Here is a 17,974-nt window from a genome sequence, read left to right as displayed (position 1 = left end):
CTTTCTGAGAAAAGAGATATCTATGGTCCAAACTATGGGTGAACTCCTGCCTTGAAGGCAAAAGCTGTTTCCTCATCTGAAGAAGAATCTGACAGCAGTTCTGATGATCCTGAAGACATTGGAAGGGAACTTGCAATGCTAGTGAAGAAGTTCCAAAAATTCACCAAGAAGAAAGGCTTCAGAAAATCTTCACGATCAAGCTCAAGGAATGATGAAGCTTCTGCTCATGACTACAAGAAGAAAACATGTCACAAGTGCAAGAAAACTGGACACTTCATCTCTGAGTGTCCACAGTGGGACAATGAGAACAGAAGGAAGAAGAAGAGCAAGGAATATGATTCTGACGACAAGAAGAAGAAGAAATACTCAAAGTCTTCTTCCAAGTCTTCCTCAAAGTCTTCATCACACAAGAAGAGCTCATCTGGCAAGGCACGTGCATTTGTTGGCAAGGAAATGGATTCAGAGGAGGAGTCCGCTTCTGAGGAGGCAGAGGTGGAATCTGAGGAGGAGTCTGGGTCTGGCATTGCGAGTCTGGCTACAGCATACGTTGCCAAGTCCATCTTCAACACTGAAGACAATGACTTCATCACCGTCACTGATGCAAATGACAAGAACGACTCCACTCCTACCTACTGCTTCATGGCACGCGGTGCCAAGGTAAACACACGCACTACTCGCTATCAAACATCTAGTGACGATGACTATGACTGTGATTCAAAACCCAGCTACAAAACACTTGCTAAAATTGCAACTGAACAACAGAAAGCTATGGAACATATTCAAAAACTGTTAGACAGAAGCGATGATCTGTTGGGTGCTGAAATGACTCGATCTGAATCCTTAATTGAAGACATAAAAAATCTTCATGTTAAGTATCAGGGACTTGAAGATCGTCTTGATACTCTCTCAACAACTCATGAAAAGCTTTCCTATGATTATCTTCAAAGGAAGCAGAACTTGAGAAGTTGAGAGGGGCTCATGAAGATCTTCAAAAGGAAAACGAGTCACTTCGCGCCGAACAGATCAGTTTCGCTCAAGAAGGATTTGAACCACCATGTCTTAAATGCATTGAGCGTGATAATGCTACTTCTGTTGCTGAATGTTCCACTGCTACTGCTGTTGCAATATCTTCAACTGTTGATGTGGTAACTAACCCCTCTGCTGAGGATACCACTGCTATTGCTGATGAGAATGCTAGGTTGAAGACATTGCTTGAAACAGGGATGTACAGAAGTCTTAAAGGACATCAGACATTATGTGATGTCCTCAAGAAGCAGATTCTGAATCGAAACCCTAGGAAAGAGGGTGTTGGGTTCGCAAGGAAAATAAATGCAGATGGCTCTTACTGGAAACCTGAGCAGTACCCCAAAACCACATGGGTTTCTGCAAAGGAACTTTCAGCAGATCCATCCAATTTATCTGGCTTCACTTCTGCTAACCCCATTATCATTGATGAATCCTTTGATGCAAACTATAAACTGTTTAAGAATCAGAATGGTGAAGTGTTTGCCAGGTACATTGGTACTAACTGCAGGAATGGACCGCCTATGAAGAAGATCTGGGTTCTGAAAAAGTGTCTGGAAAATCTTCCTGTGAATGTCTTCATGACACCTCACTTGAAGAAGATAAACCTCAGACCAAAGGCTTCATACGGTCCACAGGCTTCATACAAACAGAGGACTCACCTGAGTCACACTAACGCAAATGTTTTGCAGGGAAACCATACTCAGGCATATGAATATGAGAGCGGTTCATCGAACCGTCATGTTCATATGACCAAAAATTATCCTGCTTATTCCTATGAGTATTATTGTCCACCTGCAAGACTGTTTGCTAAGGCTTCAAAGCCAAAATTCTCAGATGCTGCACTTAGACTTATTGCTTCTAAGCCACCCTTGAAGATGTGGGTGGTTAAGAAAGCTTAACTCTCTTTTGCAGGGAAAGGTCTCCAGCAGAAAAACAAAATCTTCTGACGCTATTGCTGGGGACCTTAAAAGTCTTGTAGGGCGCAAGATAAAATGCCCGAATGGCATCATTATGTACTTCGTTCCTGAATCGCATGCTACTCTCCCTATTAGTCCTAATCTGGATCTAAGTTTTCATAACCCACTGGTTCGTCAAATGTTTTTGCTTCACAATTCTCTTCGTGAAGCCTATCCCCCTAACTGCACTGTAGGGTACGACACCAGCGACTTCAAAGTCTTCAGAATGGATTATTGACAGTGGGTGTACAAATCAGATGACTGGCAAAAGAAGCCTTCTTATGGACTCAACCTTACGTCCATCCGACAAAAGCCACACCACATTTGCTGACACTGGTAAAAGTAAGGTATTGGGTCTAGGTAGAGTTGCAATCTCAAAGGATCAACACATGGATAAAGTCATGCTTGTTGAATCCCTTGGCTTCAACTTAATGTATGTCTCAATGCTTTGCGATTTGAACATGATCGTAATGTTTGGAAAATATCGTTGCCTAGTACTAATGGAATCTGACAAGTCTCTAGTGTTTGAAGGGTATCGGAAAGATGATTTGTATGTGGTAGATTTCTCAGCAGGGCCACAACTTGCAGTATGTCTTCTTGCAAAAGCTTCAGAATGCTGGCTTTGGCATCGGAGGCTTGGGCATGCTGGCATGAGGAACCTCCACACCCTTGCGAAGAAGAAGCATGTCATAGGCATCGAGGGCGTCAAGTTCAAGAAAGATCATTTATGCGGTGCCTGTGAAGCAGGGAAGATGACGAGGGCAAAACATCCTTCGAAGACAATCATGACTACTACACAACCCTTCGAACTGCTCCACATGGATCTTTTCGGTCCCACTCACTACTCAACTTTTACTACTACTGCTTGCCTCTATGGCTTTGTCATTGTTGATGATTACTCTAGATATACTTGGGTGCACATAATCCTTTACAAGACTGAAGTGCAGGATGTCTTCAGACGCTTCGCCAATCGAGCTATGAACAATTTTGGCGCCAAGATAAAGCACATCAGAAGTGACAATGGCACTGAATTCAAGAACACTGGACTTGATACATATCTTGATACCTTGGGCATCACACATGAATTCTCAGCTCCGTACACGCCACAGCAGAATGGCGTCGTCGAACGCAAGAACAGAACACTCATTGAGATGGCCAGAACGATGCTAGATGAATACAAGACTCCAAGAAAATTCTGGACTGAAGCCATTGATACTGCATGTCATACAATCAATCGTGTTTATCTTCACAAGCTTCTGAACAAGACATCTTATGAACTCCTAACTGGCAAGAAGCCAAATGTCAGTTACTTCAGAGTATTTGGCTCAAGGTGCTGGATCAAGGACCCACACCACACCTCAAAGTTTGCACCAAAAGCACATGAGGGCTTTATGCTTGGATATGGAAAGGATTCGCACTCCTACAGAGTCTTCAACCTCTTTCATTACAAAGTTGTTGAAACAGTGGATGTGCGGTTCGATGAGATAAATGGTTCACAAAGAGAGAAACTGCCAAACGTGCTAGATGAAGTTCCAACTAGTGAATCAATCAAGCTAATGGGAACTGGAGAGATTATACCTTCTAAAGCTCATCCTGAAGAAGAACTTATCATCTCAGCACCTGATCAACATGAGGACAATGCTCAGCCTAAATACATTCCTCCCAACAACAACACAGATCAGCAAGAGCAAAGTCTTCGCCCTGTACATCCTCGTGTTGCCAATGAAGTGCAGATTGACAGAATAATTGACAGCATCAATGCACCTGGTCCACTCACTCGTTCAAGGGCAACTCAGCTAGCAAATTTCTATGGGCACTTCGCATTCGTATCAATATCAGAACCCAAGAAAGTTGAAGAAGCCTTCATGGAACCTGAATGGATTCAAGCTATGCAAGAAGAGCTTCAACAGTTTGAGCTGAATAATGTATGGGAACTGGTTAAGCGTCCTGATCCACGGAAGCACAACATAATAGGCACCAAATGGATATACCGCAACAAACAAGATGAGCATGGTCAAGTTGTCAAAAACAAAGCTCGTCTCGTTGCTCAAGGATATACTCAAGTGGAGGGCATTGACTTCGATGAAACATTTGCTCCTGTGGCTAGGCTTGAAGCCATACGCATACTGCTGGCCTATGCAAATCATCATAACATACTTCTATATCAAATGGATGTGAAAAGTGCCTTTCTCAATGGCAAGATTGAAGAAGAAGTGTATGTTGCACAACCACCTGGTTTTGAAAATCCAAAACATCCTGACATGGTATACAAGCTCAACAAGGCACTGTATGGCCTCAAACAAGCCCCTAGGGCCTGGTATGACACACTCAAATACTTCCTGAAGAGCAAAGGCTTCATACCTGGTTCCCTGGATCCCACTCTTTTCACGAAGACATATGATGGTGAACTGTTTGTGTGCCAAATATATGTGGATGACATTATCTTCGGCTGCACCAATCAGAAGTACAGTGAAGAGTTTGGATATATGATGCAAGAGCAATATCAGATGTCCATGATGGGGGAGCTGAAGTTCTTCCTTGGTCTTCAAATACGACAACAACGCAATGGCATCTTCATATCTCAAGAGAAGTATCTCAAAGATTGCCTGAAGAAGTTCGGTATGCAAGACTGCAAAGGCTTCACAACACCAATGCCAGCCAAACATCATCTAGGTCCTGACGACAATGGTAAAGAGTTCGATCAAAAGGTATACCGCTCCATGATTGGTTCTTTGCTTTATTTATGTGCATCTAGGCCAGATATTATGCTTAGTGTTTGCATGTGTGCTCGATTTCAAGCGGCACCAAAGGAGTCGCATCACTTAGCTGTGAAGCGAATTCTTCGATATTTGGCTCACACCCCAACTCTAGGATTATGGTATCCAAAGGGCTCAGAGTTTGATTTGGTTGGATTTTCGGATGCTGATTATGCTGGTGACAAAGTTGATCGCAAGTCTACAGGCACATGTCACTTTCTGGGACGATCACTTGTATGTTGGTCTTCAAAGAAGCAGAACTATGTATCTCTCTCCACTGCTGAATCTAAATACATTGCTGCTGGATCTTGCTGCGCTCAGCTTCTGTGGATGAAGCAAACACTCAAGGACTATGGCATTCATCTGAAGCAAGTGCCACTTTACTGCGACAACGAAAGCGCCATCAAGATTGCCAACAACCCAGTTCAGCACTCGAAGACAAAGCACATTGAAATTCGTCATCACTTTCTCAGAGATCATGTTGCGAAGGAAGACATTGATATCATACACGTCAACACTGAAGAGCAATTGGCAGATATCTTCACCAAGCCCTTGGATGAGAAGAGATTTTGCAAGTTACGGTGTGAGCTAAATATCCTGGAATCCTCAAATGTCCTGTGATCAGGCACACATCCTAACACTTATGCATATTGATGACTTAGATGTACAACACACAAAGTAAAGTATATCTTCAATCAATGAAGACATACATTCTAAGTGTGAATACATTAATGTGGAATTTGACTTCGGAGCACCACGATAATTGTGCGCCGTGTCTGGGTCTAATACTTCCTATACGGTGGGTAACGCCACCACCAAACGTTCTATTTTGAAGTGTTTCACTCATGGCGTTACCTTGCAATATCTTCACATTTGGTTTGGCTTCAAACTCAACATGTCTTCATGATTATCTTCACTATGTTGATTATATAGATATATACATACTAGTGTTCTGTCCTCTACAGCATTCACTTATAGCTATGTCTTCTTGGTTGAATCTTTTGAACTAAGTGAATGTGATTGGACCCCAATCTCTCTATGCTTTCTATCTCAAATTCTATCTCTCCAAGTCATATGCATTCTATTGAAACTGTCGAATGTCTTCACTACGTCCTTGTCAGCAGAAGATAAAGAGACAACCATAAAGTCCGTTTTCAATGCTCATTCCTCCACATAAAACCCGGAGAAGCAGGAACGACCGCCCGACAATCTAGGCGTGCGTGGGACGTGGAACAAACCCAAAACTTCTGCAAACTGGCCACGCGTTCCTCAGATGCGAATCGCCAGGGGCACATGTGTAATAGCACAGTGCCGCCCCTGAGCCTATAAATTCACACTTACCGCGGTAATTATCTCCTTCTTCCACCCTCGCACGAACCCTAGCGCCACCGCTAGCACTCGACGACGCCGGCGACGAAGCGCTTCGCTGCCGCAACTTCTCCGACGCCGTCTTCACGCCGATCGCGGACATCATCCTCTCCGCCGTCGCCGTAGGTGTCTTCCGTCGCCAAGTTAGGGCACGGAGGATTGAACTGCTCGGCATCAACTCCCACTTCCGTCTAGCAGTTCCAAGTGTGGTAAATAAAACTTCTTTTTACAGCCCCTTTTGATCTCATGGTTCTATCACTTTCTACCATAAGAAGTTTATCTTCACACAAGTTAGATCTCTCAATCTGCATCTCATAACATGCCTAGTATATTCACTTGTGCTTCATGAAGTAGTTAGATTCCTCACTTGTACTGATCTGTGGGTTCGTACAAATCTGGAACCAACTTCTTATCTATGAGTGAATGTCTTCGCACGATGAGGTCAATGTCTTCTAAACTGATTAATCTTCAAAACCTTCTGAGAATGCATATGACCTCTTCCCCTTCCCTCGCACCTTAATGCTGTCACAGGTACATGTCCGTGGGAGAATCCTTCGGTTCTCATAGTCTGCATTCATTTGCAGAATTCCTACAGCATCACATAAACTCTCCTGAAGACAGTTCCTGTTGGTCCAGCAAAAGAAAGCCTTTGAATCCTTTGAAAGTTTTGAAGCCTTTCAAGTTAAAGTTTATGGCTTCAGAAGCAGCAGCAAGGAAGGGGGGCAGACAGAGACGTGAAGGAACTTCCAAAGATCTGCCTGAAGACCTGGCAGAAATGTATAAAACAGATCCTGAAGAGAACTATGGGCAGCGCAAGACTCGACTCCAATGGATTCGACGCTATTGGGCAGAACAATGGTTCAAATACCGCTTCGTCACCCAGGAGTATGCTGAGAAAAGTGCCATCAGGAGACCATGGGGGGACATCCATTTCAAGAATCTCATACCCAGGACCAGAGATGAAGCCATTGCTCAAGGCTTCTACCCATGTATGGTCCGAGGACCACAGCCTGATGATGCACATCCGTCGTCACTACTCTGGTGTCGTGACGACAATCTGTTCAAGCGCAACTTCCAGTTTGCTCAACAATCAGCGAAGCTGAACAAGAAGAAATTTGGGTTAGACTTCAACCCTGGTCCCTCCGCACCAAGGGCAGATGGCACACGCGACGCCGAACCCAATATCATCGGTCCGTTTGCCAACCTTGAAGGCCTCATCACCCACATCCTAGTCCAAGGGACTGCCGTGAATGACCCTCCAGCTGACTCTGAGTCTGATGAAGCTCATGCTGTACCGAAGCCAAAGCAATCAAAGAAGCCAAAAGCTTCAAAGCCGGCCCCTTCCTCAAAAATCTCAAGGGTGAATCCATTGGAAACTGCACCTCCTGAAGACAGTGTGCAGTCTGAAGACGTATCCCGCGTCTCCAAGCCCCAGAAGACCAAAGTGCCTCAGCCACACACCGGCAAAGAGCTCACAGCTGCTGCCATCTTGCGCAGCGAAGCAATAGATCTGTCAAGTGATGAAGATCTTGGAGATGACGCTCTAGAGCAGCTCATCAAGAGCAAAGAAGAAGCTGAAATCTTCAACAATTTGCCTCTCTTTGATGTCGCCATCATCCACAATTTCATCGATGAATGGTTTGCCTCACCAGACATCAGCTTCAAAGATCTGCAGCTGCCCGTTGGCCTCAGCGTCGCTTTCCAAGGCGCTATTGCTTCAGAACTTGCTATTGCACAACGCATAGTTGAACTGAAGCAGAAAATTAATCATGAAAAGCTCAGTTCAAGAAGCATATGGCCAAGCTCAGCGTGCAAGAAGTGAAGAGCTTCAAGGCCATGCTGCATGAGCTCAAAGAAAATTTTCTGAAGAAGCGTGCAGAAGCTCAGGGCTCACGTGAGCGGATGAAGTCTCTGGCGGAAAGATGTGTACAAGCCTACAATGAGGCTGAAAAGCGCAAGGCACTTGGGCGTCCAGGCATTGACCCCAAGATAGCCGCGAAGAAGAAGAAGAAGCCTGCTATGGCTAAACCAGAGGCACCTAGGCAAGAAGTGATTCCAATTGTCTTCCCAACTGCAACGACTGGCTCGAAGCCAAAGAGCCGATCAACAGCTTCAGAGCTTAAGAAGACAAGAACTGCTGAGGCTGAAGCAAGAAAGAGGAAAAGCTCTGAAGCCTCTCCTACTGCCCCCAGCAAGAAGAGAAAGATCAAGAAATCTCGGGCTGCTCCCACAGAGCCCTTGATAGTTGAACCTATTGCTATGGTGCACCCGAACGCAGAACGTCAACTGACGGTTCATGAGCCTGCTTCCATAGAGGCTCCTGAAGCTGAAGACATACCAGCAGCCGACCCCATTGCTGCTGAAGACATTGGTCATCAGGACAATGTACAAGATGATGCAGCCCTTCCTCAGAATGAACAAAGCGAACTCATCAGCATTGGTCGTCCTCTGACGCCAATTGCACAAGATGCGTCATGGGCGGATCGCCCTCAAGAGGAAGAAGACTTTGAGGCCCAGCCCACTCCAACCCCACAAGCGTCGTCTGCGTTCCGCAGGCTTCACAAAGGTCCAAGGCCTCAAGTCCAAGCTGAAGACATTCCGGCTGCATCAGCCGAAGAAGAAACACCACAAGAGCCCACTCCAATGCTCCATCAAGAAGCAGTTCTCCAGGAGAACGTGCTTGTGACTGACCCTCCAGCTATTCAAGCGGAGGAGGAAAATGTTGAGGCTGCCACAACAAATACTGAAGCAAATGTGGAGCCCTCCCCACCAAAAGCTTCAGCAGACAGCGAAGCTACTGAACCAGACACTTCTGTTCCCGAGTCTGCTGCAGGTCCACAATTTGATTACCATGTTGAGCACAGGCCTCATGTCCAGAAGCCAGTCCCAAGGCTGCCAAGGTTCCCAGGTCCTGCATCAGCACCTAGCTCATTTGACATCAATAGCTTCAAGACAGACAATACATTTTTCAACAGCTCCAAGAACCCCTATTCAAGGGAAAGGATTTCATCAGATAGGTTCTGGAGCTATCCTTAGCGCAGCTACTATTCATGCATCCTATACAACCAAGGTCGCATCTTCCCTCACAAGCGCCTTGATGTTGAAGCCATTGCTGGTCTGCCCTGCTTAGAGGAAGCGCTGGATTGCTTCAAGCAAGTGGGTCTGCTGCCGTTTATAACTGATGAAGAGCACTGGAATGAAGAGCTTCTGCTTCAGTTCTATGCCACCCTCCACATTAAAGGATACAACAGAGATCCTAAGACTTGGGTCCTGGAGTGGATGACCGGCAATGTCCATCATGAAGCCAATGCATTTGATATCATTGAGCTCACCGGCCTGCCCACTCTTGGCGAATTCTTCGAGGAAGGCTGTCAACTACATGCTGAAGCTATTGAGAGCATATTCCAGAGGCCTGAACCAAATATGAGTTAGATGCTCTCAATGATGAAGCCATTGCCCCACGATGCTCCTTATCCAACAGAGTTCTTCGTTGAAGACTTTGAGTTCCTGCCCAGGACCATATATCACATTATCCGGCGGACTCTCTGGCCTATTAAAGGGCACTCTCCAAATGCCAAGATCGAGGGTGCAATGAAGACTATGATATTCTGTATCCTTCATGGCAAATGCTTCAAAGCACAGGATTTCTTCATACACCAACTTGCAGCGTCAGGCTCAGATTTATTTGGTTTGAAGTTCTATGCTCCTTGGGTGATGAGGCTGATCAAACTGCACTCTGCGATCTCGTATCAGCCCTCAGCTCGAAACCATCGGATCTTCTTGCCAGATGTGGATACCTCTTCTGAAGCTATATATCCTGAGCCTGCCAAGCAACCGTTGAGTCTTCATAATGCAGAACACCAGAGCTTCACTCAGAATGATGAAGGTGTTGAAGCCATCTCCAGGGTGTATCCTTTGGCTGGCACTACATGTGCGCCACACCCTGCTTCAACTGAAGCCACTGATAGTGCAACTGCTTCAAGACCCAAGAACCGCACTCGTGTTCTCACTGATCGAGAGCTTCTTGTGGCCCTTCATCAAAAACAAGATAGGCATCACGACTGGCTAAAGTGTCAGATGAAGAGCCTCTTGGTGGATGTTAATCGTCTTCGAAATCTTGCCACCAAGAATGCCTTCGTCACTCATGAAACCTATCGTCGTATATGGAAAGGGCTCTCAATGATATGTACTGAAGCTGAACTTGAAGAGGATGGCTTCACAGAGCGCTTCAAGTTTGACACCACACCTCCTAGAAGGGCTGTGATGTGAAACACACCATCACTTGAAGACTCTGAGTTTTCTTCATCTGCTGCCACAGTCACTGCCAGAATCATTGATGAAGAAGACGATGCTACATCACCGCCACCTGCTTCAGCACCCCCAAGCTCCTCTGCACCGCCAAACACCTCCAACGACCCTGCTGCTCCTGGGAACGAATAGACACTCTATGTCTTCAAACCTTTTTGGTCCTTGCTGACAAAAGGGGGAGAAGCATATGGGTTGATAGTCTTCAAGCGGGTCCATATGGGCGGGTGCTTTATGTTTTGCTATATTTTGCTTCGTGCTTACAACTCTTGTTTTTTGCTTCATTTGGTTCTTTGAGTTGTAACACTAAAACTCGATGGTCGTCTGCTACCTGTTTGCCACCCTGTTTTGCGAAGATAAATTCCGCATGTGTGACGATAAATTCCGCACTTATCTCATTCCGCAGACGTCCATTTTCCATTATGCATGTCATTATCTTCATATACTTTCACATGCATAGTGGATTGTCATCATAAGCTGAAGCGGATCTCCACAAGTACAACCTGCCATGTGCATTTGCATTCCAAAAGCAAATTAACTTATATGCACATCTTCAGGGGGAGCCCTTGCAACTTATGAAGACAATTCATTATCCTTTACAATTTCATAGACTATATTCCCCGTTGAAAACTTCAACTAGTTTGTCATCAATCACCAAAAAGGGGGAGATTGTAAGTGCATCTAGTGCCACCCCTAGTTGGTTTTGGAGTATTGACGACAAACCTAGTTGAGGGACTAATGTGTTTGTGAGAATTGCAGGATAACACAGGTAGAAGTCCCTCATTGATTCGGTTTTACTACTAGAGATGACCCCTAAAAATGTATGAAGACATTGAAGCCAAAGGTGGTATATGAAGATATTCACATTGAAGACTATGACAAAAGAAGACACGTTATGAAGCCTATGGAGCTCGAAGACTTAGATCTTTCGTAGTTCTTTTTCTTTTGTGTTGAGTCATAGGAACCACCGTACTGTTAAGTGGGGTCCAGGAGAACCAGTCAGAATGACTGAAGTGATGCCTAATCCAAAAAAAAACCTATGTATTCGAGTGAAGACAATGAGAGCGAATCTTGTCCAGAGCCGGACAAGTCAGCTTTGCTTGTAGCCTAAGTAAAGTTGCCATGAGAGTTTGAAATCTGACCGTTGCGACACGTGTCAGTTCCTTAGTGACCCAGGGTCATTTTGGACAAATCAGGTCGGGTTGCCAAGTGGCTATAAATAGCCCACCCCCTACAACCATAAACTGTTGGTTGCTCAGATTTTAGTGCACGGCTTTTGTCGTTTGAGAGCAACCCACCTCGAAGCCTTTGAGAGAAAATTCCTAGTGAGGAGAAAAGCCCTAACCACCCAGAGCCAGAGAACATTGGGCATCACTTAAGTCTTCTTGTCTGTGTGATCTGAAGACTTATTACACTTGAGGACTGTGAATCCTCCAGACGGTTAGGCGTCGCGTTCAGAGCATCCAAGAGACATTGTGGATTGCCAGTGAACGAAGTCTGTGAAGGTTTGGGAGTCTACCTTGAAGACTTACCAGAGTGATTGGGCGAGGACTATGTGACCTTAGCTCAAGGAGAATACGGTGAGGACTTGGTGTCCTGAGCTGCGTGTTCAGGACTGGGTGTCCGGGACTGTGTGTCCTAAGGTTTAAATACCTAGCCGCTCCAACCAGACGTACAGTTGTCACAGCAACTGGAACTGGTCCAACACATCATTGTCTTCAATGAGTCACGGGTTTCATCTTCACTTCCTTTTTCTTACTGTTACTCATTGTGAAGCCATTGCATGCTTGCTCTATCTTTTGTCTTCACAACGTGAATGTATGATCTGTTTGGCTTCATAACTTCTTCCCACCTGATCCTTATTACACTTCAGCTGTTTGTCATTGCGCTTTCACTTTATTGAATACTTGACTATGGCTGGCCTAGTGTAATCTAACTTCCGCTGCATAGTAATAGGCATAATCTTCGCTGTTTGTCTTCATAACTCCCACGTTTTGAAGACTTTCATAAAAATCGCCTATTCACCCCCCCTCTAGTCGATATAACGCACTTTCAAACGCTCCTCTCATCAGGAGAGGGCAATCTCCATCAACATCTTCATCAGCACCATCTCATCTCAAAACCCTAGTTCATCTCTTGTATCCAATTCTTGTCTCCAAGTCCGGGATTGGTGCTAGTAGGTTGCCAGTAGTGTTAATTACTCCTTGTAGTTGATGCTAGTTGGTTTAATTGGTGGAAGATCAGATGTTCAGATCCTTTATGCATATTATTACCCCTCTGATTATGAACATGAATATGCTTTGTGAGTAGTTACGTTTGTTCCTGAGGACAAGGGAGAAGTCTTGCTATTAGTAGTCATGTGAATTTGGTATTCGTTCGATATTTTGATGAGATGTATGTTGCCTAGCCTCTAGTGGTGTTATGTGAACGTCGACTACATAACACTTCACCATTATTTGGGCCTAGAAGAAGGCATTGGGAAGTAATAAGTATATGATGGGTTGCTAGAGTGACAGAAGCTTAAACCCTAGTTTATGCGTTGCTTCGTAAGGGGCTGATTTGGATCCATATGTTTCATGCTATGGTTAGGTTTACCTTAATACTTTTGTTGTAGTTGCGGATGCTTGAAATAGAGGTTAATCATAAGTGGGATGATTGTTCAAGTAAGAACAGCACCCAAGCACCGGTCCACCCACATGTCAAATTATCAAAGTACCGAACACGAATCATATGAACGTGATGAAAACTAGCTTGACGATATTCCCATGTGTCCTCGGGAGCGCTTTTCCTTATATAAGAGTTTGTCCAGGCTTGTCCTTTGCTACAAAAAGGATTGGGCCACCTTGCTGCACTTTATTTACTTTTGTTACTTGTTGCTCGTTACAAATTATCTTATGACAAAACTATCTGTTACCACTTATTTCAGTACTTGCAGAGAATACCATACTAAAAACCGCTTATCATTTCCTTGTGCTCCTCGTTGGGTTCGACACTCTTACTTATCGAAAGGACTATGATAGATCCCCTATACTTGTGGGTCATCAAGACTCTTTTCTGGCGCCGTTGCCGGGGAGTGAAGCGCCTTTGGTAGGTGGAATTTGGTAAGGAAAAATTTATATAGTGTGCTGAAATTTACTGTCACTTGTTACTATGGAAAGTAATCCTCTGAGGGGCTTGTTCGGGGTATCTTCACTCCGACCAGTAGAGCAAAGAGTTGCTCCTCAACCTACTGAACCTATTGAAAATGAAATTCCTTATGAGTATCCTTCGGGTATGATAGAAAAACTGCTAGCTAATCCTTTTACAGGAGATGGAACAAAGCATCCTGATGAACACCTAATATATGTGGATGAAGTTTGCGGATTAGTTAAGCTTGCAGGTATACCCGATGATGTTGCTAAGAAGAAGGTCTTCCCTTTATATTTGAAGGGAGACGCATTGACATGGTATAGGCTATGTGATGATACGAGATCATGGAACTATAGAAGATTGAAATTGGAATTTCATCAAAAGTATTACCCTATGCATCTTGTTCATCGTGACTGCAATTATATATATATATAATTTTTGGCCTCGCGAAGGAGAAAGCATCGCTCAAGCTTGGGGAGGCTTAAATCAATGTTATATTCATGCCCCAATCATGAGCTCCCAAGAGAAACAATTCTTCAAAAAATTTATGCCCGGCTTTCTGAAAATAATCGCACCATGCTCGATACTTCTTGTGTTGTCTCTTTTATGATGAAGTCTATTGGATTTAGATGGGATTTATTGCATAGAATTAAACGCAACTCTGAAGATTGGGATCTCGATGAAGGTAAGGAGTCAGGTATGACACCTAAGTTTGATTGTGTTAAATCTTTTATGGATACCGATATTTTCCGTAAGTTTAGCACTAAATATGGACTTGATTATGAGATAGTAGCTTCTTTCTGTGAATCTTTTGCTACTTATGTTGATCCCCCTAAGGAGAAGTGGTTTAAATATCATCCTCCCATAGAAGTAAAAGTAGCTGCACCTATTAAAGTTGAAGAAAAGACTGTCACTTATAATGATCCTATTGTTCCTACTTGTTATGTTGAGAAACCACCTTTCCCTGTTAGGATAAAGGATCATGCTAAAGCTTCAACTGTGGTTCGTAAAGCAATATTAAAACATATACGCCTCCTGAGCAAGTTAAAGTTGAACCTAATATTGCTATTGTTAAAGATCTCTTGTCTGATATAGATGGGCATGTTATTTACTTCTGTAATGAAACTGCTAGAATTGCTAAACCCCGTGATACAGATAAGACCTAGACCTGTGGTACGCATGCCTATTATTTCTCTTAAAATAGGAGATCATTGTTATCATGGCTTATGTGATATGGGTGCTAGTGCTAGTGCAATACCTATTGACTTATACAAAGAAATTATGCATGACATTGCACCTGTTGAGTTAGAAGAAATTGATGTCACTATTAAACTTGCTAATAGAGATACTATTTCACCAATGGGAATTGTTAGAGATGTTGAAGTCTTGTGTGGGAAAACTAAATATCCTACTAATTTTCTTGTTCTTGGTTCCCCACAAGATAACTTTTGTCCCATTATATTGGTAGACCCTTCTTGAATACTATTAATGCTACCATAGATTGCATAAGGGATGTTGTTACTGTCGGCCTAGATGATATGACTCATGAGTTTAATTTCTCTAAATTTAGTAAACAACACCGTGAAGAAGAATTGCCTAGTAAGGATGAAATTATTGGTCTTGCTTCTATTGCCGTACCTCCTAGTGATCCTTTAGAACAATATTTGCTAGACCATGAGAATGATATGTTTATGAATGAAAGAAGGGAAATAGATGAAGTATTCTTTAAACAGGAACCTATTCTGAAACACAATTTGCCTGTTGAAATCCTAGGGGATCCCCCCTACCTAAGGGTGATCCCGTGTTTGAGCTTAAACCGTTGCCTGATAATCTTAAATATGCTTATCTTCATGAAAAGAAGATATATCCTGTTATTATTAGTGCTAACCTTTCAGAGCATGAAGAAGAAAGATTATTGAAAACTCTGAAGAAGCACCGTGCTGCTATTGGATATACTCTTGATGATCTTAAGGGCATTAGTCCCACTCTGTGTCAACATAAAATAAATTTGGAAGCAGATGCCAAACCAGTTTGTGATCCTCAACGACATCTGAATCCTAAAATGAAAGAAGTGGTAAGAAAAAGAAATACTAAAACTTCTGGAGGCAGGTATAATTTATCCCGTTGCTGATAGTCAGTGGGTAAGTCCTATTGATTGTGTCCCTAAGAAGGGAGGTATTACTGTTGTTCCTAATGATAAAGATGAATTGATTCCATAGAGAATTATTACAGGTTATAGGATGGTAATTGATTTCCGCAAATTAAATAAGGCTACTAAGAAAGATCATTACCCCTTACCTTTTATCGATAAAATGCTAGAAAGATTATGCAAACATACACATTACTGCTTTCTAGATGATTATTCTAGTTTCTCTCAAATACCTGTGTCGGCTAAAGATCAATCAAAGACTACTTTTACATGCCCTTTTGGTACTTTTGCTTATAGACGTATGCCTTTTGGTTTATGTAATGCACCTGCTACCTTTCAAAGATGCATGATGGCTATATTCTCTGACTTTTGTGAAAAGATTTGTGAGGTTTTCATGGACGACTTTTCCGTCTATGGATCTTATTTTGATGATTTCTTGAGCAATCTTGATCGAGTTTTGCAGAGATGTGAAGAAACTAATCTTGTCTTGAATTGGGAAAAGTGCCACTTTATGGTTAATGAAGGTATTGTCTTGGGGCATAAAGTTTCTGAAAGAGGTATTGAAGTTGACAAAGCCAAGGTTGATGCTATTGAAAAGATGTCGTGTCCCAAGGACATCAAAGGTATAAGAAGTTTCCTTGGTCACACTGGATTTTATAGGAGGTTCATTAAGGACTTCTCAAAAATTTCTCGGCCTCTGACTAATTTATTACAACAAGATATACCATTTGTCTTTGATGATGATTGTGTAGAAGCATTTGAAATACTTAAGAAAGCATTAGTCTCTGCACCTATTGTTCAGCCACCTGATTGGAATTTACCCTTTGAAATTATGTGTGATGCTTGCGATTATGCCGTAGGTGCTGTTCTAGGGCAAAGAGTTGATAAGAAATTAAATGTTATCCATTATGCTAGTAAGACTCTAGACAATGCTCAAAGAAATTATGCTACTACTGAAAAGGAACTTTTAGCAGTTGTATTTGCTTGTGATAAGTTCAGACCTTATATTGTTGATTCTAAAGTAACCATCCACACTGATCATGCTGCTATTAAATATCTTATGGAGAAGAAAGATGCTAAACCTAGACTTATTAGATGGGTTCTCTTGCTACAAGAATTTGATTTTCATATTGTTGATAGAAGAGGAGCTGAGAACCCCGTTGCAGACAACTTATCTAGGTTAGAGAATGTCCTTGATGACCCACTACCTATTGATGATAGCTTTACTGATGAACAATTAAATGTCATAAGTACTTCTCGTAGTACTCCTTGGTATGCTGATTATGCTAATTACATTGTTGCTAAATTCATACCACCTAGCTTCACATACCAACAAAAGAAAAAGTTCTTCTATGATTTGAGACATTACTTTTGGGATGACCCACATCTTTATAAAGAAGGAGTAGATGGTGTTATTAGACGTTGTGTACCTGAGCATGAATAGGAACAGACCCTACGCAAGTGCCACTCCGAAACTTATGGAGGACAGCACGTGGGAGATAGAACTGCACATAAGGTATTGCAATCCGGTTTTTATTGGCCTACTCTCTTCAAGGATACCCGTAAGTTTGTCCTATCTTGTGATGAATGTCAAAGAATTGGTAATATTAGTAGACGTCAAGAAATGCCTATGAATTATTCACTTGTTATTGAACCGTTTGATGTTTGGGGCTTTGATTATATGGGACCTTTTCCTGCCTCTAATGGATATACACATATTTTAGTTGCTGTTGATTACGTTACTAAGTGGGTAGAAGCTATTCCAACTAGTAATGCTGATCATAACACTTCTATTAAAATGCTTAAAAAAGTTATTTTTCCGAGGTTTGGAGTTCCTAGATATTTAATGACTGATGGTCGTTCACATTTTATTCATGGTGCTTTCCATAAAATGCTTGCTAAATATGACGCCAATCATAGAATTGCATCTCCGTATCACCCACAGTCTAGTGGTCAAGTAGAATTGAGTAATAGAGAACTCAAATTAAGTTTGCAAAAGACTGTCAATAGGTCTAGAAAGAATTGGTCCAAGAAACTTGATGATGCATTATGGGCCTATAGAACTGCGTATAAAAATCCTATGGGTATGTCTCCGTATAAAATGGTATATGGAAAAGCATGTCACTTACCTCTCGAACTAGAACATAAGGCATATTGGGCTATTAAAGAGCTCAACTATGATTTCAAACTTGCCGGTGAAAAGAGGTTATTTGATATTAGCTCACTTGATGAATGGAGAACCCAAGCTTATGAAAATGCCAAGTTGTTTAAAGAAAAGGTTAAAA

Source organism: Triticum urartu, chromosome 1A (genome assembly GCF_056163025.1).
Source record: "Triticum urartu cultivar PI428250 chromosome 1A, HENAU_Tu73, whole genome shotgun sequence".
Classification (NCBI taxonomy): Eukaryota; Viridiplantae; Streptophyta; class Magnoliopsida; order Poales; family Poaceae; genus Triticum; species Triticum urartu.
Note: the sequence above shows the minus strand (reverse complement) of the source record.